Here is a 19,846-nt window from a genome sequence, read left to right as displayed (position 1 = left end):
TTTCATAAACATAACCTTTTACAAAATGGTCTCATCTAGTTCTTTGGATCATTATCTTCAACTTCTCCATCCTCTGCAACACATGTTGGTGATTAAGTTGCAATTACCTGAATCCTACTCTTTCCATATTCCTCAGGAGCCCTGTAAAACAAGATGACCAAGTGTCCCAGTAAATATTTCTTGGTGCCTTTTGATGCTCTTTTCTGCCAACTCAATTATTATCCTCTCAGAGGAGAAACAGTGTGCCAAGTTTCCATTTATCCATAACTTCTTCATGCCTTCCGGCTTCATCTTATAATGAGAATGTCAATGCAGATGTGGTTCAGTAGTATACCAACTCATTTGTCATTAGGTAAGTTTCACATTTAAATGATGAATTGTTAACTTAATGTTTTTAGGCTGCCAAAATAGTGTACTTCTAAGTACCATCTGCTTCCTTTTCTCCATGTCTGCTGTAGCAAAAGAAGGAGAATGAGGAGTAATGTATTTTTTTTTCTTTTTGGGGGTTCTCATAAACAAAAATATCATTAACAAGGGGGTCAATTTTCTGATGTTAATCCTCTAAGTTTCACCTCTTTTTTCACATAACATATGCATTCTCCAATGAGCAGCCTATTTTAGTCTTTCTAACTTAGCAGGAGCTGCCATATTTTGGGTCAGATGATCACTATGGCATGAGTCAACGACAAGAAAAAATAGACATGGGTATATTCCTCATGTAAAATTTCTTCCTTCTACTCTGATTCATGGGATCAATCAATGTGGAAGAAAGGAGAAATAAGTATATATTATTCTTGGAATTTTAGATGCATCTGTAAGTAGCACAAGAGTTAGCATATACAATTGATACTAAAAGTAGTAAAGTAACCTTGGTCTTCTAAATACAATATCATCAGAAGTAAGACAGGGAATTGAATTTAAGGAAGCATAAGTAGAGGTGGTTATTATAATAGAATTAATTGCGAAGATGGTACATCTGGAACAGCCTAGAATTTGAGATTTAGGCAGTTCATTGGACAATCTTTTGAGCTGCAGCACACACGCACACACACACACACACACACACACACACACACACGCAAACAGACATATAATGTGTGTGTATACCAATAAGGATTATTTATGGAGATCTGTTTTTACCATGAATTGGGCATTTGGTACATGAATATCTGAGTTAGATCCTGGTTTCAGCTATAGGTGATTAGGCATTAGATAAACAATTCTTTGGAGAATTTCATTTTTTTTAATTTTTGATTTATTTCACAGCAGATATTATGTCTCTTGGCCTTTCAGTCATGACTGGTGAATCACCCACAACAGAGACACTTAGGTAACTTCAGTGAAATTTCACTTTACTCTCTACTCATATCTTGGCTATACCTTTCAGTGATCCTAGTGATGATTTAATCCTGAGAAAATTGCTCTTCTCCTAAGGAAATAGAACCTCAATGAACCAGCAAAGAAAAACTAGAAAAATAGGTAGAATTAATATTTGAGATAATAAAAGGTATGATACTTATTAGGCATAAAGGTATATCTTCATTTCTCCTAGGAAATGTCATCTCAAGGAGTTTCAATGCAATAACAAAAATTAAAGAATTTTGATTATACAAATTTGAAAAGCTTCTACACAAACCATATAAATATACTTAATTTAATAAGTACTGAACTATTAAAAATGTTTATTTTTGTTTTTATTTACTGTTATTTTTGCTTTTTAAATATTTGTTTTTATGGTCTTCTTTTCAAAATCTCCACTTTTAATTCTTTTTGGTTTTAAAGAACAATTGAAGATTCAGTCCATATTTTTATAACAACAAAGTATAGAATGAAGACATAAAAATTAAATGATTTTTAACTGATAACCTTTACAGAAGGGTGATACTTGCATTTCTCCTGCACTGGATATATCAGCATTACAAAAACACTGTCATCATATTCTCTATCTCTGTTTCTTTCTTTCTTTCTCTTTCTATATCTCTCTATATCTCTCTGTCTCTCTCTGACAACTGTCTGTTCTGTTTCTCAAATATAATGCCATTTAAAGGCATAGATAAACCTGCATAAATGCCCAAATTCATCTAGATTTTTACTTGTAAGATTTATTTAAAAAATCAGCAAAAGCATGAGGATCCACCAATTCCTGGTATAAATAATTAAGATATATAGTTTTAGTAAAAAGCTAGTAAAGTCTTCATATTTTCAACATGAATGATGCTTCTTTTTTCTTTTCTCCTTAATCTATTTCTGTCCAATTGTGCTCCATTAAAATTTAATAATTTTAGACCATATTATTGTTTTATTATTGTTATTTATTATTCCCTCATTGATGATTGTATTATTTTTAACAAAAGAAGTGTGAATTTAATCTCCAGGTGCAGATTTCTCTGTATGAATGGGTACTTTTGAGATGAATGATTCAGTTTGTTATAGTCATACTCCTAAATGTTTTTTTTACAAAACTTTTAAGTCTTACTCTAACTCCCATTATCAAGATGGAATATTAAAGAAACTTCATCTTTATATTTCCAAGAAAGTTACATATAACCTGGGCTGTTCAACATGATAATATTGAGGAGGCTGTTCACTTCAAGTTCTCATCTCTCCTTTGTGGCTGTTTTTCATGAAAAGTCTGTTTTTTATCAAATTGGAAATTATTTGAGATGCTGTTATAGTTTACAGAGCACTGGACTTGCATTCATCAAGACCTATAATCTAATCCTGGTTCATTCACGTAATTTCTGTATGATCCTGAACAAATAATATATTATATCCGAACCTCTGTTTCTTTATCTGTAAAATAAGTGAATTGGAATTGATGACTTTTTAGGTTTCTTTTATCCCTAAATCTGTGATTCAATGAATGAATTCATGCTAAACATTTATTAATTTTAAGCTATTACTGCTCTAATACTCTAGTTACTGAAGTATAAGAAATTGATAACATGCTTGTGTTGTCTGCACCTTAGGATGTCCTACAAATGTCCTATAAAACTGAAGCAAACAGCCATCTACTCTTAACTTCTCATAGGTACAGGGTGTGTAAAAAGTGATTATTGTTGAGAGAAAATAAGAGTGTCATCAGTATCCCAGCAATCCAGAAGAGTCAGTGATAATAATTAATGTTTCTATAATACTTAAGGTACTTTGCTTAAATCATTTCATTTGATCCACACAGCAACACTGGGAAAAAGGCATCATAATTGTTTTCACTTTATAGTTAAGAAATTGGAACTTAGTGACTTATTCTTTCAGTGACTTATTCATTCTGATTTCACAGATAAATGTCCAAGGTAGGATTTGTTCCGTGATCTATTCTCACTTTTACTTTTGCTCACTTCAATCCATTGTCTCTCAAAATATTAACTCCCTGCTCACTTCAGAAGAGACCTACATTATATCCAGGGATTTCTTAATTTTTGTGAGTATGTGTCATAGAAGCCTTTGTTAATCAATTAAAACCTACACACAAGCTCTTTCTCTGAATGTTTTCAAATGTTAAAATGAAATACTTTGGATTATAAGAAAAATTATGTTTAAAAATGTATAATAAGTATTTTTGAATTATTTGAAACCTAAGTTAAAACCTAGGGGGCTTTAGCTCAAGAGAAGTAAGTTTTCTAACAAGGTTTACCATATTTCCTTTTTAATTAATGAGTTAACAAAAATTCAATAAATGATACCTTTTAGCCAATCACTAATAAAGATATAAGGACAAAATTGAAACAGTCTCTCTGACCTCAGGTTTCATTCATTTTAAAAAGGAAGATGGAACACATATACTATATATATATATATATATATATATATATATATATATATATATATACACATTACACACATATATACACACACACTCACACACACACACACACACACACACACACACATATATATATATATATATATATATATATATATATATATAATTGTAAACATGTACACTCAAAATGAGTAAAGGGAAGCTTAGGAAAGGAGAACACAAATGTTTACTCCTTTATCACCTGCTTTTTGTACAACTCAAATAAGATCAAATGAAATATTTGTAAAAAAAATATATGACCACAGTGTTTGGATCATAGGTGCTATGTAAATGTTAGTTGTTGGTATTAATATTATTCTGAATTATAAGTAATTAAAGATATCCATTATCTTTCCACATTTTAGAGAATTGCTAAGAATTCTTTTCTCTACTCCTCTTTGACAGGGACTTTCAACTTGTACTTGAGTGAGTAAATAGCAAAAAGAAATTATGATATAAGAAATCACAAAGACTAAATGAATGCATCTGGCAAAGTCTTTCCAGAGATAATAGTGGTAGTAACATAAGAGCAAAATGGATATAAGATTTAGACATAAAAAAACAATATTATAAGAAACTAGAATATCAAGGAATAGTTTACCTGACAGATCTAAGGAAAGGGAAGTAGTTTATGACCAAGGAAGAGATGGAGAACATCATTCAAAACAAACTAGATAATTTTGATTACATTAAATTAAAAAGGTTTTACACAAACAAAACCATGGTAACCAAGCTCAAAAGAAATGTAGTAAATTGGGAAACAATTTTTACAATTAGTATTTCTGTCAAAGGACTCATTTCTAAAATATATGGAGAACCAAGTCAAATTTATCAAAACAAAAAAGTCATTCCCCAATTGACAATTGGGCCATAGGAAATTTACAGATAAGAAAATCAAAGCAAGCCATAGTCATATGAAAAAATTTATCTAAATCTTTACTGATAAGAGAAATGCACATTAAAGCATCACTGTGGTATCACCTCACACCTCTCAGATGAGCCAATATGACCAGCAAGGGCAATGATCAATGTTTGAAGGGATATGAGAAATCGGGGACACTAATGCATTCTTGGTGGATCTGTGAATTAATCCAACCTTTCTGGAGAGCAATTTGGAATTACACACAAAAGGTCAAAAAAATGTGCATACTCTTTGATCCAGCAATACCTCTACTGGGACTACCTTGAAGAGATTATGAAAAAGGGTAAAACATCACTTATGCAAAAATATTCATAGCAGCTCTGTTTGTGTTGGTAAAGAATTGGAAATTGAGTGAATGGCCATCCATTGGGGAATGGCTGAACAAATTGTGGTATATGTATGTTATGGAATACTATTGTTCGATTAGAAACCAGGGGGGATGGGAATTCAGAGAAGCCTGGAGGGATTTGCATGAACTGATCCTGAGCAAGATGAGCAGAACCAGAAGAACACTGTACACCATAACAGCAACTCTGGGTTGATTATCAACCTTACTGGACTTTCTCCTTCCATCACTACAACAATCAGGGAAAATTTGGGAGTATATGTCATGAAGACTACCATCTGTATCCAAAGAAAGAATTGTGGAGGTTAAAGAAAGGCCAAAGATTATTACCTTTAATTAAAGTTATCTTATTATGCAACTTTGCTATCTCTAACATTTTATTTTTTCCATGAGGTTATGATTTATCTCTCAACACATTCAATTTGGATCAATGTATAGCAAGGAAACAATGTAAAGCCTGTCAGACTGCCTTCTGTGTGGGGGTGGGGAAAGGGAAGCGAGTTTAGGGGAAAAATTATAAATTTCAAAATAAATAAGAAACATTTCTGAAAAAAAAGAAAATAGTGGTAGTATTTGGATTACATTCTTAGAGTAACTGAAAGTATATACGAATGAGGGGGATGGGAGGGAGAATGGAAATGACTGTAGGGTAGAAGACTACCATGCATAAAATGAGGTTATATGGACTTACGGAATGTGGAGTTGAGAGTCTTAGCTTATCCCAGGGTGAATCTGAGGATACATAGTTTGAGAACAGAGTCAAATGGGCAAAGATAAACTCCCAGAGGGGATGTGAGCATGATGCAGCCACCAAACAATGAAATCTTCAGAGTAATTTTTTTTTTTTGCAAGGCAATGGGTTTAAGTGGCTTGCCCAAGGCCACACAGCTAGGTAATTATTAAATGTCTGAGGCCGGATTTTAACTCAGGTACTCCTGAGTCCAGGGCTGGTGCTCTATCCACTGAGCCACCTAGCCGCCCACAGAGTAAATAATGTTGAAGAAAAAAATCAACAAAATAGAAAATAGAGTGTTGGGGGAAAAATAGGAACGGGGGACAGTTTTGTATATGAGCATGAGTGGAATGGGAAAAAAATGCAAATATGTGAAAAAGCATTTAAAAGACAGAAGATTTTATATTGGATCCTGGCTGTAATAGCTACTGGATTTTTTTTGATCAGGAAAGGCACGGGGGGGGGGGGGGGTAGAGCTTTTGATGTTCTTCACAGCATTTTAAGGAAGTCTCTTAAGCCTCAGTTTGGTGAATGGACAGAAGTGGAGATAGATGAACCAGGCAAATCAACTGGAAAGCTATTATAATAATCCTGGGCTGAGGCATACAAGGGTAGTTGCTGAGAGATCAGAAATGTGAAGAAAGAAAAAGACTTGGCAATTGATTAAATCTAAGTTGTTAGATTACACCAAATAGACATTGAATAATGCTGGGTAACAGTTAATTTATATACATTCATGTTATACTTACAGTTATAGTTGGTAACAATAGTTAATATATATAGATTCATGTAAGTATATATGCAATATATATGCACATATATACATATATATGTGTTTATATATGAGCTATATATATATATATATATATATATATATATAGTATATATATATATTTGTACGTGTGAGCACACATCCACCCACAGATATTCTCATGTTCACAAGGTTGTATATATGCATAAATGTGTCTATATATAGGCATATAAATATATATGTAGAAGATATATACCTATATATACACATACAACTATATATTTTTCTATGTTCGCAATTAATTCTCATTAATAGCCTTATATAGTAATGTTCTTATCATTATCCTTTCATCAATGAGTCACAGAAAGAATAAATATATTCTGAATATTTTACAATTAATGGATCGTGGATTGAAGACTAGAAGAAAACTTAAACATCAGCTAGCCCAACCTTTTAATTTTATGACTAAAACAAAGGTCCTAACAACTAGAATGATTGGGAAAGTGAACCAAGATTATTCAGGTTTTAAAAGCAGATTCTCTGATTCAAGATCTAATATACTCTCCACCATTTTTTAAACAAAAATAGTATCAAGTCTTATATAACTCCGATAAATATTGCTCAAGGAGTTGGACTTGGAAGCCTTGGTTTCAAATGTTTAAACCATATACTTAGTAACTTTTTAATCCTAGACGAGTAATGTAACAATTGCATACCTCATATTCCTAATCTCAAAAGTAGGGATTTAGCCTTAATGGCTCCTAATGTTTCATTGAACTTAAAATCTTTGATTCTAGGATTCTATGTAAGGATCTAACTAGATTTTTTAGCAAACTATCTTCATGAATTGCTCTATATTTATTTAAATATATATAATTTATTTATGTATTTCTTTACACAAATGGCATTTTTTTACAAAAATAAATTTATATATTGCTTTCTCCTTGCAAGCTATAAGTTTTTAAAGAGAAAAATGATTTATAATTTTAACCCCTTACCCTGTCTATACTGCCTGGCACCAGTTAATTGTTTTAACTGCTTCTGGAAATTGAACTAAATTTTATTGAAGTATGGAATATTTCAATTCAGTTTCCTAGGATACTTGATTTTATTTTTTAGTTTTTTTTGCAAGGCAATGGGGGTTAAGTGGCTTGCCCAAGGTCACACAGCTAGGTAGTTATTAAGTGTCTGAGACCGGATTTGAACCCAGGTACTCCTGACTCCAAGATGGTGCTTTATCCACTGGTGCCACCTAGCCACCCCGGATACTTGATTTTTTTTATAACTTGTCATGTAAGTAGTATCCAAAAATCCTGATGAATAAAACAGCAGTTATGACTTATAATTGTAATAGTGATAAATTTCCTTTTGAATCATGAATTGTCTTAACAGTTGTCTAATTTTTTTCTGTCTCTATGATGTGAAACAGATGCTACTTCTTTAGAAAGGATTGGTTTTCACTTTATAGTTAAGAAATTGGAACTTAGATGACTTACTTCTTTCAGTGACTTATTCATTCTGATTTCACAGATAAATGTCCAAGGTAGGATTTGTTCCGTGATCTATTCTCACTTTTACTTTTGCTCACTTCAATCCATTGTCTCTCAAAATATTAACTCCCTGCTCACTTCAGAAGAGACCTACATTATATCCAGGGATTTCTTAATTTTTGTGAGTATGTGTCATAGAAGCCTTTGTTAATCAATTAAAACCTACACACAAGCTCTTTCTCTGAATGTTTTCAAATGTTAAAATGAAATACTTTGGATTATAAGAAAAATTATGTTTAAAAATGTATAAGTATTTTTGAATTATTTGAAACCTAAGTTAAAACCTAGGGGGCTTTAGCTCAAGAGAAGTAAGTTTTCTAACAAGGTTTGCCATATTTCTTTTTTAATTAATGAGTTAACAAAAATTCAATAAATGATACCTTTTAGCCAATCACTAATAAAGATATAAGGACAAAATTGAAACAGTCTCTCTGACCTCAGGTTTCATTCATTTTAAAAAGGAAGATGGAACACATATACTATATATATATATATATATATATATATATATATATATATATATATATCTATACACATATACACATTACACACATATATACACACACACTCACACACACACATATATATATATATATATATATATATATATATATAATTGTAAACATGTACACACAAAATGAGTAAAGGGAAGCTTAGGAAAGGAGAACAACAATGTTTGTTTACTCCTTTATCACCTGCTTTTTGTACAACTCAAATAAGATCAAATGAAATATTTGTAAAAATATATATATGACCACAGTGTTTGGATCATAGGTGCTATGTAAATGTTAGTTGTTGTTATTAATATTATTCTGAATTATAAGTAATTAAAGATATCCAATATCTTTCCACATTTTAGAGAATTGCTAAGAATTCTTTTCTCTACTCCTCTTTGACAGGGACTTTCAACTTGTACTTGAGTGAGTAAATAGCAAAAAGAAATTATGATATAAGAAATCACAAAGAAAAAACAATATTATAAGAAACTAGAATATCAAGGAATAGTTTACCTGACAGATCTAAGGAAAGGGAAGTAGTTTATGACCAAGGAAGAGATGGAGAACATCATTCAAAACAAACTAGATAATTTTGATTACATTAAATTAAAAAGGTTTTACACAAACAAAACCATGGTAACCAAGCTCAAAAGAAATGTAGTAAATGGGGAAACAATTTTTACAATTAGTATTTCTGTCAAAGGACTCATTTCTAAAATATATGGAGAACCCAGTCAAATTTATCAAAACAAAAAAGTCATTCCCCAATTGACAATTGGGCCATAGGAAATTTACAGATAAGAAAATCAAAGCAAGCCATAATCATATGGAAAAATTTATCTAAATCTTTACTGATTAGAGAAATGCACATTAAAGCATCACTGTGGTATCACCTCACACCTCTCAGATGAGCCAATATGACCAGCAAGGGCAATGATCAATGTTTGAAGGGATATGAGAAATCGGGGACACTAATGCATTCTTGGTGGATCTGTGAATTAATCCAACCTTTCTGGAGAGCAATTTGGAATTACACACAAAAGGTCAAAAAAATGTGCATACTCTTTGATCCAGCAATACCTCTACTGGGACTACCTTGAAGAGATTATGAAAAAGGGTAAAACATCACTTATGCAAAAATATTCATAGCAGCTCTGTGTTGGTAAAGAATTGGAAATTGAGTGAATGGCCATCCATTGGAGAATGGCTGAATAAATTGTGGTATATGTATGTTATGGAATGCTATTGTTCAATTAGAAACCAGGGGGGATGGGAATTCAGAGAAGCCTGGAGGGATTTGTATGAACTGATCCTGAGCAAGATGAGCAGAACCAGAAGAACATTGTACACCATAACAGCAACTCTGGGTTGATTATCAACCTTACTGGACTTTCTCCTTCCATCACTACAACAATCAGGGAAAATTTGGGAGTATATGTCATGAAGAATACCATCTGTATCCAAAGAAAGAATTGTGGAGGTTAAAGAAAGGCCAAAGATTATTACCTTTAATTAAAAAAAGTTATCTTATTATGCAACTTTGCTATCTCTAACATTTTATTTTTTCCATGAGGTTATGATTTATCTCTCAACACATTCAATTTGGATCAATGTATAGCAAGGAAACAATGTAAAGCCTGTCAGACTGCCTTCTGTGTGGGGGTGGGGAAAGGGAAGCGAGTTTAGGGGAAAAATTATAAATTTCAAAATAAATAAGAAACATTTCTGAAAAAAAAAAGAAAATAGTGGTAGTATTTGGATTACATTCTTAGAGTAACTGAAAGTATATACGAATGAGGGGGATGGGAGGGAGAATGGAAATGACTGTAGGGTAGAAGACTACCATGCATAAAATGAGGTTATATGGACTTACGGAATGTGGAGTTGAGAGTCTTAGCTTATCCCAGGTGAATCTGAGGATACATAGTTTGAGAACAGAGTCAAATGGGCAAAGATAAACTCCCAGAGGGGATGTGAACGTGATGCAGCCACCAAACAATGAAATCTTCAGAGTAATTTTTTTTTTTTGCAAGGCAATGGGTTTAAGTGGCTTGCCCAAGGCCACACAGCTAGGTAATTATTAAATGTCTGAGGCCGGATTTTAACTCAGGTACTCCTGAGTCCAGGGCTGGTGCTCTATCCACTGAGCCACCTAGCCGCCCACAGAGTAAATAATGTTGAAGAAAAAATTCAACAAAATAGAAAATAGAGTGTTGGGGAAAAATAGGAACGGGGACAGATTTGTATATGAGCATGAGTGGAATGGGAAAAAATGCAAATATGTGAAAAAGCATTTAAAAGACAGAAGATTTTATATTGGATCCTGGCTGTAATAGCTACTGGATTTTATTGATCAGGAAAGGCACGGGGGGGTAGAGCTTTTGATGTTCTTCACAGCATTTTAAGGAAGTCTCTTAAGCCTCAGTTTGGTGAATGGACAGAAGTGGAGATAGATGAACCAGGCAAATCAACTGGAAAGCTATTATAATAATCCTGGGCTGAGGCATACAAGGGTAGTTGCTGAGAGATCAGAAATGTGAAGAAAGAAAAAGACTTGGCAATTGATTAAATCTAAGTTGTTAGATTACACCAAATAGACATTGAATAATGCTGGTAACAGTTAATTTATATACATTCATGTTATACTTACAGTTATAGTTGGTAACAATAGTTAATATATATAGATTCATGTAAGTATATATGCAATATATATGCACATATATACATATATATGTGTTTATATATGAGTATATATATATATATATATATATATATATATTTGTACGTGTGAGCACACATCCACCCACAGATATTCTCATGTTCACAAGGTTGTATATATGCATAAATGTGTCTATATATAGGCATATAAATATATATGTAGAAGATATATACCTATATATACACATACAACTATATATTTTTCTATGTTCGCAATTAATTCTCATTAATAGCCTTATATAGTAATGTTCTTATCATTATCCTTTCATCAATGAGTCACAGAAAGAATAAATATATTCTGAATATTTTACAATTAATGGATCATGGATTGAAGACTAGAAGAAAACTTAAACATCAGCTAGCCCAACCTTTTAATTTTATGACTAAAACAAAGGTCCTAACAACTAGAATGATTGGGAAAGTGAACCAAGATCATTCAGGTTTTAAAAGCAGATTCTCTGATTCAAGATCTAATATACTCTCCACCATTTTTTAAACAAAAATAGTATCAAGTCTTATATAACTCCGATAAATATTGCTCAAGGAGTTGGACTTGGAAGCCTTGGTTTCAAATGTTTAACCATATACTTAGTAACTTTTTAATCCTAGATGAGTAATGTAACAATTGCATACCTCATATTCCTAATCTCAAAAGTAGGGATTTAACCTTAATGGCTCCTAATGTTTCATTGAATTTAAAATCTTTGATTCTAGGATTCTATGTAAGGATCTAACTAGATTTTTTTAGCAAACTATCTTCATGAATTGCTCTATATTTATTTAAATATATATAATTATTTATGTATTTCTTTACACAAATGGCATTTTTTTACAAAAATAAATTTATATATTGCTTTCTCCTTGCAAGCTATAAGTTTTTAAAGAGAAAAATGATTTATAATTTTAACCCCTTACCCTGTCTATACTGCCTGGCACCAGTTAATTGTTTAACTGCTTCTGGAAATTGAACTAAATTTTATTGAAGTATGGAATATTTCAATTCAGTTTCCTAGGATACTTGATTTTATTTTTTAGTTTTTTTGCAAGGCAATGGGGTTAAGTGGCTTGCCCAAGGTCACACAGCTAGGTAGTTATTAAGTGTCTGAGACCGGATTTGAACCCAGGTACTCCTGACTCCAAGATGGTGCTTTATCCACGGTGCCACCTAGCCACCCCGATACTTGATTTTTTTATAACCTGTCATGTAAGTAGTATCCAAAAATCCTGATGAATAAAACAGCAGTTATGATTTATAATTGTAATAGTGATAAATTTCCTTTTGAATCATGAATTGTCTTAACAGTTGTCTAATTTTTTTCTGTCTCTATGATGTGAAACAGATGCTACTTCTTTAGAAAGGAATATATTGGTATCAACTTCTTAAGTGTTTTGTTTATTCTGCTCCTTATAAGAAGAATCAATGAAGTTTATGTTTATTGTTGTATTTGCCTTACTTTCCTAATGCTGATATAAAACTCAGCTGCCTCCTTGAGGGAATAGCACCTCTATGGATTAGCAAGATTGCTATTGCAAATTTCCTTCTAGAGATTTTCATTATAAGTAAGGGAGAAACTGCTAAAAGTATTAATTCATACTATATGGGGAAAACAACAAAAGTATTTGAGGATTGTGTATGTTTTTTATCAAATTTCATCTCCATTTTATTATTTTGTGTATTTATGATGCAATGGGGTTATGTGACTTGCCCAAGGTCACACAGTTAAGTAATTAAGAAGTGCCTGAGGCTGGATTTGAACTCAGATGTTCCTGACTTTAGGTCCAGACCTCTATTCACTATGCCACCTAGCTGCCCCCTATAAAATTTCTTAATAAATGTTTAAGACTGATTGAAATACATCAGTCATCTGCTGGATAAAAGGAATGACAAATTCATCATTTTCCACAGGAGGAAACTGAGACTGCCCATGCATAAGGCAATTCAATAAACATTTAATGATTGTTTTTATGTTCTGCTCTAGGCAGGCAGAGGCAAGCAGGAGTCGGCAGGACCTGGTTCATGAAAGCTGAACGTAAAATTTTTAGTGTAAGCATATGATTTTAGAAGTTCACAATTACATGAAACAGGGTTTCATTTATTATTTTCTTGATCTTTTAGTCTTATAAATTTGAAGGGGAAAATATTGAAGGAAGTTAAGTTAAAAGTGCCATGAGCACTTTTTTGAGAGCTGGTTGTTAAATATTTATCAGAATACCCCTGACTGTTCCCATTTTTCACAACTAGGTATGGAAACATTAATCAAATCAACAATACCACTTCTAGAAAAGAATCAACTTATGACCTTATAGTTTTGCTCAGTATATGCAGGAATTCCCCAACCAAAATATCCTCTCCTAGGCATCCAACACATACACACACACACACACACACACACACACACACACACAAACACACACACAAACACAAACACACATACAAACACACAAAAACACACAGAGCAGGAACAATGAGAAGAAGGGATCATAGAGAATAGAGTCATGTAAAATCTTAAGTTCTGGAAAAGTTGTTTTGTTTAATTCTTTGTTTACATATTCAAACTATTATTTTACCCTAATTCAAGTATATTTCCCCAAAGGGAACACTGTTTTAGGGAAAAAAAGTAATTTTATTTTCTAATATTTGTCATTTTCAATAATATCTTAATCCAAATGATTTCTAAGATCTATACCTATAAATTAATTTTTCTTATCACCTAATGCACGTTGATGCTAAGATCTCAAGTCAAAGGTCTCAGGCAAAATACATTTCTTTCTTTTCAATTGACAATAAAGAATAATTGCATTACTCAAAAATTTTAAATTCATTCACTCATAATAGGTGAATGAATTAAATTTAATTCATTCACCCATTTTCCAAAAACAATAATTCTTTGAGGCAGTATGAAGTATTGAATTGAGCATAAGTCTTGTAATCAAGAATAAGGATGGGTATAAATCTTCCTTTTGACACTAGATAGGTGATCAAGGCAAATTATTTAACAATAATAATAATAACTATTAATTATATTGATAGTACCTAATATTTCTGTAGCATATTATGGTTATACAAAATAGTTTTATTCATTTTCTTCATGTAATTAGCAATAGTTTACTTTTTTTCTTCACAGGGCTGTTTTGTGGCTCAAATGAGAGGAAACATTTAAAATATTTTAAAAAGTTAAAGCCCTATGTAAATGTCACTTCTTATTAAAATAAAACAGAGTGAAAAATGGAAAACTTGACTATCTAGGGATTTTGCATCTTACACAGTGCTTCGTTTCCAAAGACAACTCTATAAGGGAGGTATGACATAGTAACAACAAAGCCAATTTATCTTATAAAGTTGATGTTTGTCCCCTAATCCCCTTGGGTTGGCACAAGCGTGATCATATACAGACAACATAAAATGATTTGCTCTATTATAAAGCTAACCCATAAATAATGGAATGACTGGGCTTTTCTCTGATTAATTTCACTGAACAAGGGTATTATTTTTCACCAGAAGGGTGAAAATGTTTTCTTGTTCTTCTTCCTGCAGTTTACCATTCAAAGTCTGCATCAAAATGCTATAAGATGCAACACTACCATGGGGTATACAGTTCATGTTTGGTGTGGTGTTAACACAAATAAATGGCAGCTGATTCCTCAGTATATTCATTTTTTCAAATCATTTTTAAATTTCTGGCATTAGAATTTTGCTCTATACCATTTAAAATAAAATTACAGCATTTGAAAAATCTCAGCCACTTTATAATCTCTTATCTCATCCTAGTTTTTCCCCCTATTATGTCCGTTCTATAGTCTTGATTATACCTATTATGCTTTTCTTTTGGGGGGAAAATAGCAAGCTACTGAAAGGGGTACTTCCATTAAAAACTAAAGACATATTACGTTAAAAAGAACCAATTTCAAGGAAAAAAAAATGACAGCTGCCATTTCATTATTATTTAGATTCATGCTTCATGTATTTGCTCTCAGCATCCATGTTAAGTATAGGATTTTGCTCCTAGATTTGTGTTACCAAGTGTTGGTGAGACTTATTTTGTTTATGCAGAGTTCATCATATAAAGAATAAAATAAGATAAAATGTAATAAATTTACAGTGGAATAAATGTTCCATTGTGGTAGAATGATTTAAATTGTAAAATTGGTTAGCTTTATTTTTTTTGTGGGGGGGGGGGGGGAGTTGCCAGGGGAATTATCAGCCTATTGTGAAATCAATGTCATTATGCAACTATTATAATGCAAGGCTTAAGTTAAGCCTGATTGATGGCTGAATAATTTAGGCAAAATGTGAAGAAAAAAAGAAATCTTGATATGGGGAAAATAGACTTCTGATAACTATCTATTTGTGAAAGGTGGCATATCTCTCTCTTAAAATTAGTTAATTTCAATCCTATTGTATTTGGATTGAAAACAAAATAAATTTCTAGATGACATGAAAGTATTAGAGCTAGGAGATAAGGAGTACCATAAATATGCTTTATTTTTCTGGGAACTTGAAAAGTTTCTTTTTATAGTTATAAAAGAAAAGCTATGGAAGACAAATATTGCATAATAATTATAGAAATGTAAATTTTAAAAAATCTGAGGTTACCAATATTAGAAAACATAGAAAAAGGGAAATAATCAGCTTTGAGAGGTTTATGCAAAGAATACTGATGAAATAAATGAAACCAATTCTTCTGAAAAAAATTGAAATTATGTTAAAATATTAAGACATCCATAGCTTTTGATCCACATCTGTCAGTAGAGGACTATTGGTTAGAATGCCTAAAAATATTGATTTGAGAATCTAAAAGAACATTACTTTGATCTAATATGTGATAATTGTGAAGAATACAAAGAAACGTGGAAATATATAAGCTGACAGAAGAGAAAGTATGCAGAACCAGGAAAACAATATATACAAGGTCTAGAGTAGCATAAATAGAAAAAATCTGAAAAAATATATAAGAATAAATAAGCAAATTTATGCCTGATAATGAGATGCAAAAATGTTCCTGCTTAAGTTCACTACAGAAATGAGAGACTAAGAATGTTGAATATTGCATACATTGTCAGTCACAGATCTTGTGTTTGGTTTAGTTTTACAAAACTACTTTTTCATCTTTTAAATATCTATTACAAAATACAGCTTATGGATGGATTTAAACCTGGCAGGGAATCTAAGGCAAAAGAAAAAAAAAAGATGTCATGAAAATATTAATTTTTTCAAGAAAAGAAAAAAATTGCACACATTTCATTATTGTGGAGGGAATTCCCAATGTGATAATTTTTCCATTAATAAATATCATAATTTATCTATGACTAGTATACATATATATATTAGTTTATTTATTATACTAATTAATTTATGAATTTATCTTGAAGTCATGGAAATTTGGTAGTTTGTCCAAGTAACATAGTAAATTCTAAGAGTGAGAATCAGGATTTAAAAATAGATCCCCAAACTCCAAAGCTTGTAGTCATTCTTGTATGGCATACATTTTCTGGAAGGCAAAAATGTTCTGAAGGCATTATTATATAGTGGCTTCAGTTATGGACTAAAAGTCAGGAAGAGATGGCTTCAAAATTGACCTTTGATATTTATGGCACTTAAGCTTGACTAAATTGTCAATTTTGATATCTGAATAATGAATATAATTCCACCTCAAGGGCTGACCTTCCCTTGTATTATGGTGTTCAGATAGGATTCATTTCAATGAAAGAAATATTTATTAATGTCCTATAACATGTCAGAAACTATGCCAGATACTGGAGATAAGAACCAATGACCCAACAAAATCAACAAAAATCAAAATAGTTTGAAACCTCAAAAGATACAAATGGATAAATATTGTTTGTGTCTGTTTGTGTGTCTTTGTGTATCTGTGTGTGTGTGTGTGTGTGTGTGATTTTGACTAGATCAGCCTTGAATGATGGGAAATTTTAAAAGTAAGTTGAGGAGGGTACTTTAGGAAGCTGAGTATGGTCAGGAACAGATCTCATCTTCCTGCCCCATATATTTTTGTACCCTGAACTAATTATGATTTTTCTAAACATTTGAAAATAAAATTTGTTACATTTAAAAATGTGAAAAAAAATCAGCCAAACAAAAATAGACCTTGTGGCATTTTTCATTCAGTCTATAGTTTGCCAACCGCTGGTGTAGAACATAAAACTTTAAAAGAAAATTAACATTTAAAAAATCTTCTAAAATAAAGCAGCTAAAAATTTATTTTTAGCATAAACTATTTCACCATCTTACTGTAGTATTAGATTTTCCTTTAAATAGTGCTAATTGACATTGAAAACTACCTGTGCCAATTCATTTTGTAGAATTCTACTTTATGTTTCTTTAGTCTTTCAACAAAATTAGGCATATGACTGATACAAACTTTAGGAAAGTGAAATAATTCATTACAAGAAATCTATCTCAAATTTGTTCTTTTGCTGAAGATAGTGATCCCCTTCAATGACTCAAGCTTGTAGCACCCTCCCTCAGCATCCCATTTCCAACCTGTTTGCTTCGTTTGTTTAGTAAGAGCATTGAATAAGAAAAGGCATTTTTTATCTCTCAGTTCCCACAGTGAGACCTCATATTCAGTGTGAGGGAAAGGAATTAAGTTTAAAAATTGAGAAATTAAGATCTTAAACTGAAATTAGAACAGTATACTCTCCATTGTTTATATGTAATGGAGCCCACTCTCCTTATCTAACAAATATTTCTGTATATGTATATGTATATACATATATATATATGTATATACATATATATATATATATTGGTTTTGATAAATCATTCTATCTTGTACAACAAATTATCAAGTATCATATATCGCCTCTCTCTCTCTCTCTCTCTCTCTCTCTCTCTCTCTCTCTCTGTCTCTCTCTTTTTGTCTCTCTCTCTCTTTCCTCTCCTGTTTGTCTATCCCTGCCAGAAACAAGAAGTAGATCACTAGTAAATTTGGATGCAATAATCTCCATATAGTGATGAGTTCAGAACTAAGAATGCAAAGGATTGAAAAATGACACAAAGTAGAGGAAAACATAAATAATGAGTTTAGACAGCTTCCCTCCCAGTCACACTCCCAGGAGTTTAGCTTAGTAATTGTATGGTAGGATCTACTAAGATTTCTTTGTTTGTTTTTTTTTTTTAATTTTTTGCAAGGCAATGGGCTTAAGTGGCTTGCCCAAGGCCACACAGCTAGGTAATTATTAAGTGTCTGAGATTGGATTTGAACCCAGGCACTCCTGACTGCAAGGCTAGCGCTCTATCCACTGCACCCCCTAGTGGCCCCTATTAAGATTTCTTAAGATGGAATAGATTTAGACTTTTTTTATATAGTAGGGAAAGAAGTAGTAGAAAGGACAAAATTATACACAATGAAATGAAAGACAGAGATACAAAGACAAGGAAAAGGGCATAAAGAAGAGAAAGAGAGAGAGAGAGAGAAACAGAGAGAGGGTCAGACAGACAGACAGATAGAGATATAAGTGGGTGGCTAAACTAAATAATATTGAGCCAGTGATTTGAAAAAGTTTGGATTAATGAAGTATATAAAAATATTGAACTATGCAAAATTTGACAGTATAGTGTGCAGTATCTAACTCGCTCTTGTCCATGATGGTTATTTATGCATCTATGGATTTCAAATATCCTGTTATTTAAGAATATAATTTCACAAGAGTAAATTAAAACTGTCTTTTGTCCATGAAGGTGAAAATTACTTCAAGAAGAATTATATAGGGGCGACTAGATGGTATAGTGGATAGAGCACCGGCCCTGGAGTCAGGAGGACCTGTGTTCAAATCCAGCCTCAGACACTTTCTAATTACCTAGTTGTGTGGCCTTGGGCAAGGCTTGTGAAAACCTAAAAAAATAAAAAATAAAAACAAAAGAATTATACAAAGTGTTTCCAATAATAATGATGATGTTTTGATCAAGAAACTAAATATCATAGGGGCAAGGATCATGTTCTTTTTATTGCTCTCCATTGAGGACAGAGAGAAATTCATCTGAGAAGGAAACATCTAGTTTAAGTAGGGATGGGAAATGTCCATCTTCCATGGCCCACAAAATTCCTATTGTCTGCTACTACCAGAGCAACCACAGGTGGGACTGGAAATTCAATAAATCTAGAAATTTTTAGGAGTGAATTGTTGACCAAATATAGCAGGCTAATTTTTAAGTTGAGAATTTTGTATGTCCTGAAAATGGTGTTATAAAGATCTAAAAGACCCTTGTCAAAAAAAAAAAAGGTCTATATCCCTGAGTTGAAGAATTCAAAAGGAGAGAAACTAAAACTTGACTTACATTAGTGATAATCTTTATTCTTTGAAAGTTAGAACCAAAAGGAGTAATTCTATTAAAAATTCATTCTTATTAATATGAATTGATTACAGAGGTTGCAATGATGAGAAGCTTAGGAAAAATAGTTATTCCATTCCATGATTTCTAAATAGGGAAACAAAAGAAATTTGGGCATCATCTTTTATACATTCCAAATTTTTCAAAAAAACAAGTTTCAACAGAAAGTAGACAAGA

At 32.0% G+C, this 19,846-nt stretch overlaps 1 pseudogene; it reads left to right on the top strand.

Moving 5' to 3' along the window:
- The window catches only part of LOC141492115 (nucleophosmin-like), a 62,053-nt pseudogene that overhangs the window by 32,236 nt on the left and 9,971 nt on the right, over window positions 1-19,846 (top strand).

Source organism: Macrotis lagotis, chromosome 6 (assembly GCF_037893015.1).
Source record: "Macrotis lagotis isolate mMagLag1 chromosome 6, bilby.v1.9.chrom.fasta, whole genome shotgun sequence".
NCBI classification, from domain to species: domain Eukaryota; kingdom Metazoa; phylum Chordata; class Mammalia; order Peramelemorphia; family Peramelidae; genus Macrotis; species Macrotis lagotis.
This window is presented reverse-complemented; position numbering and strand designations above follow the sequence as displayed.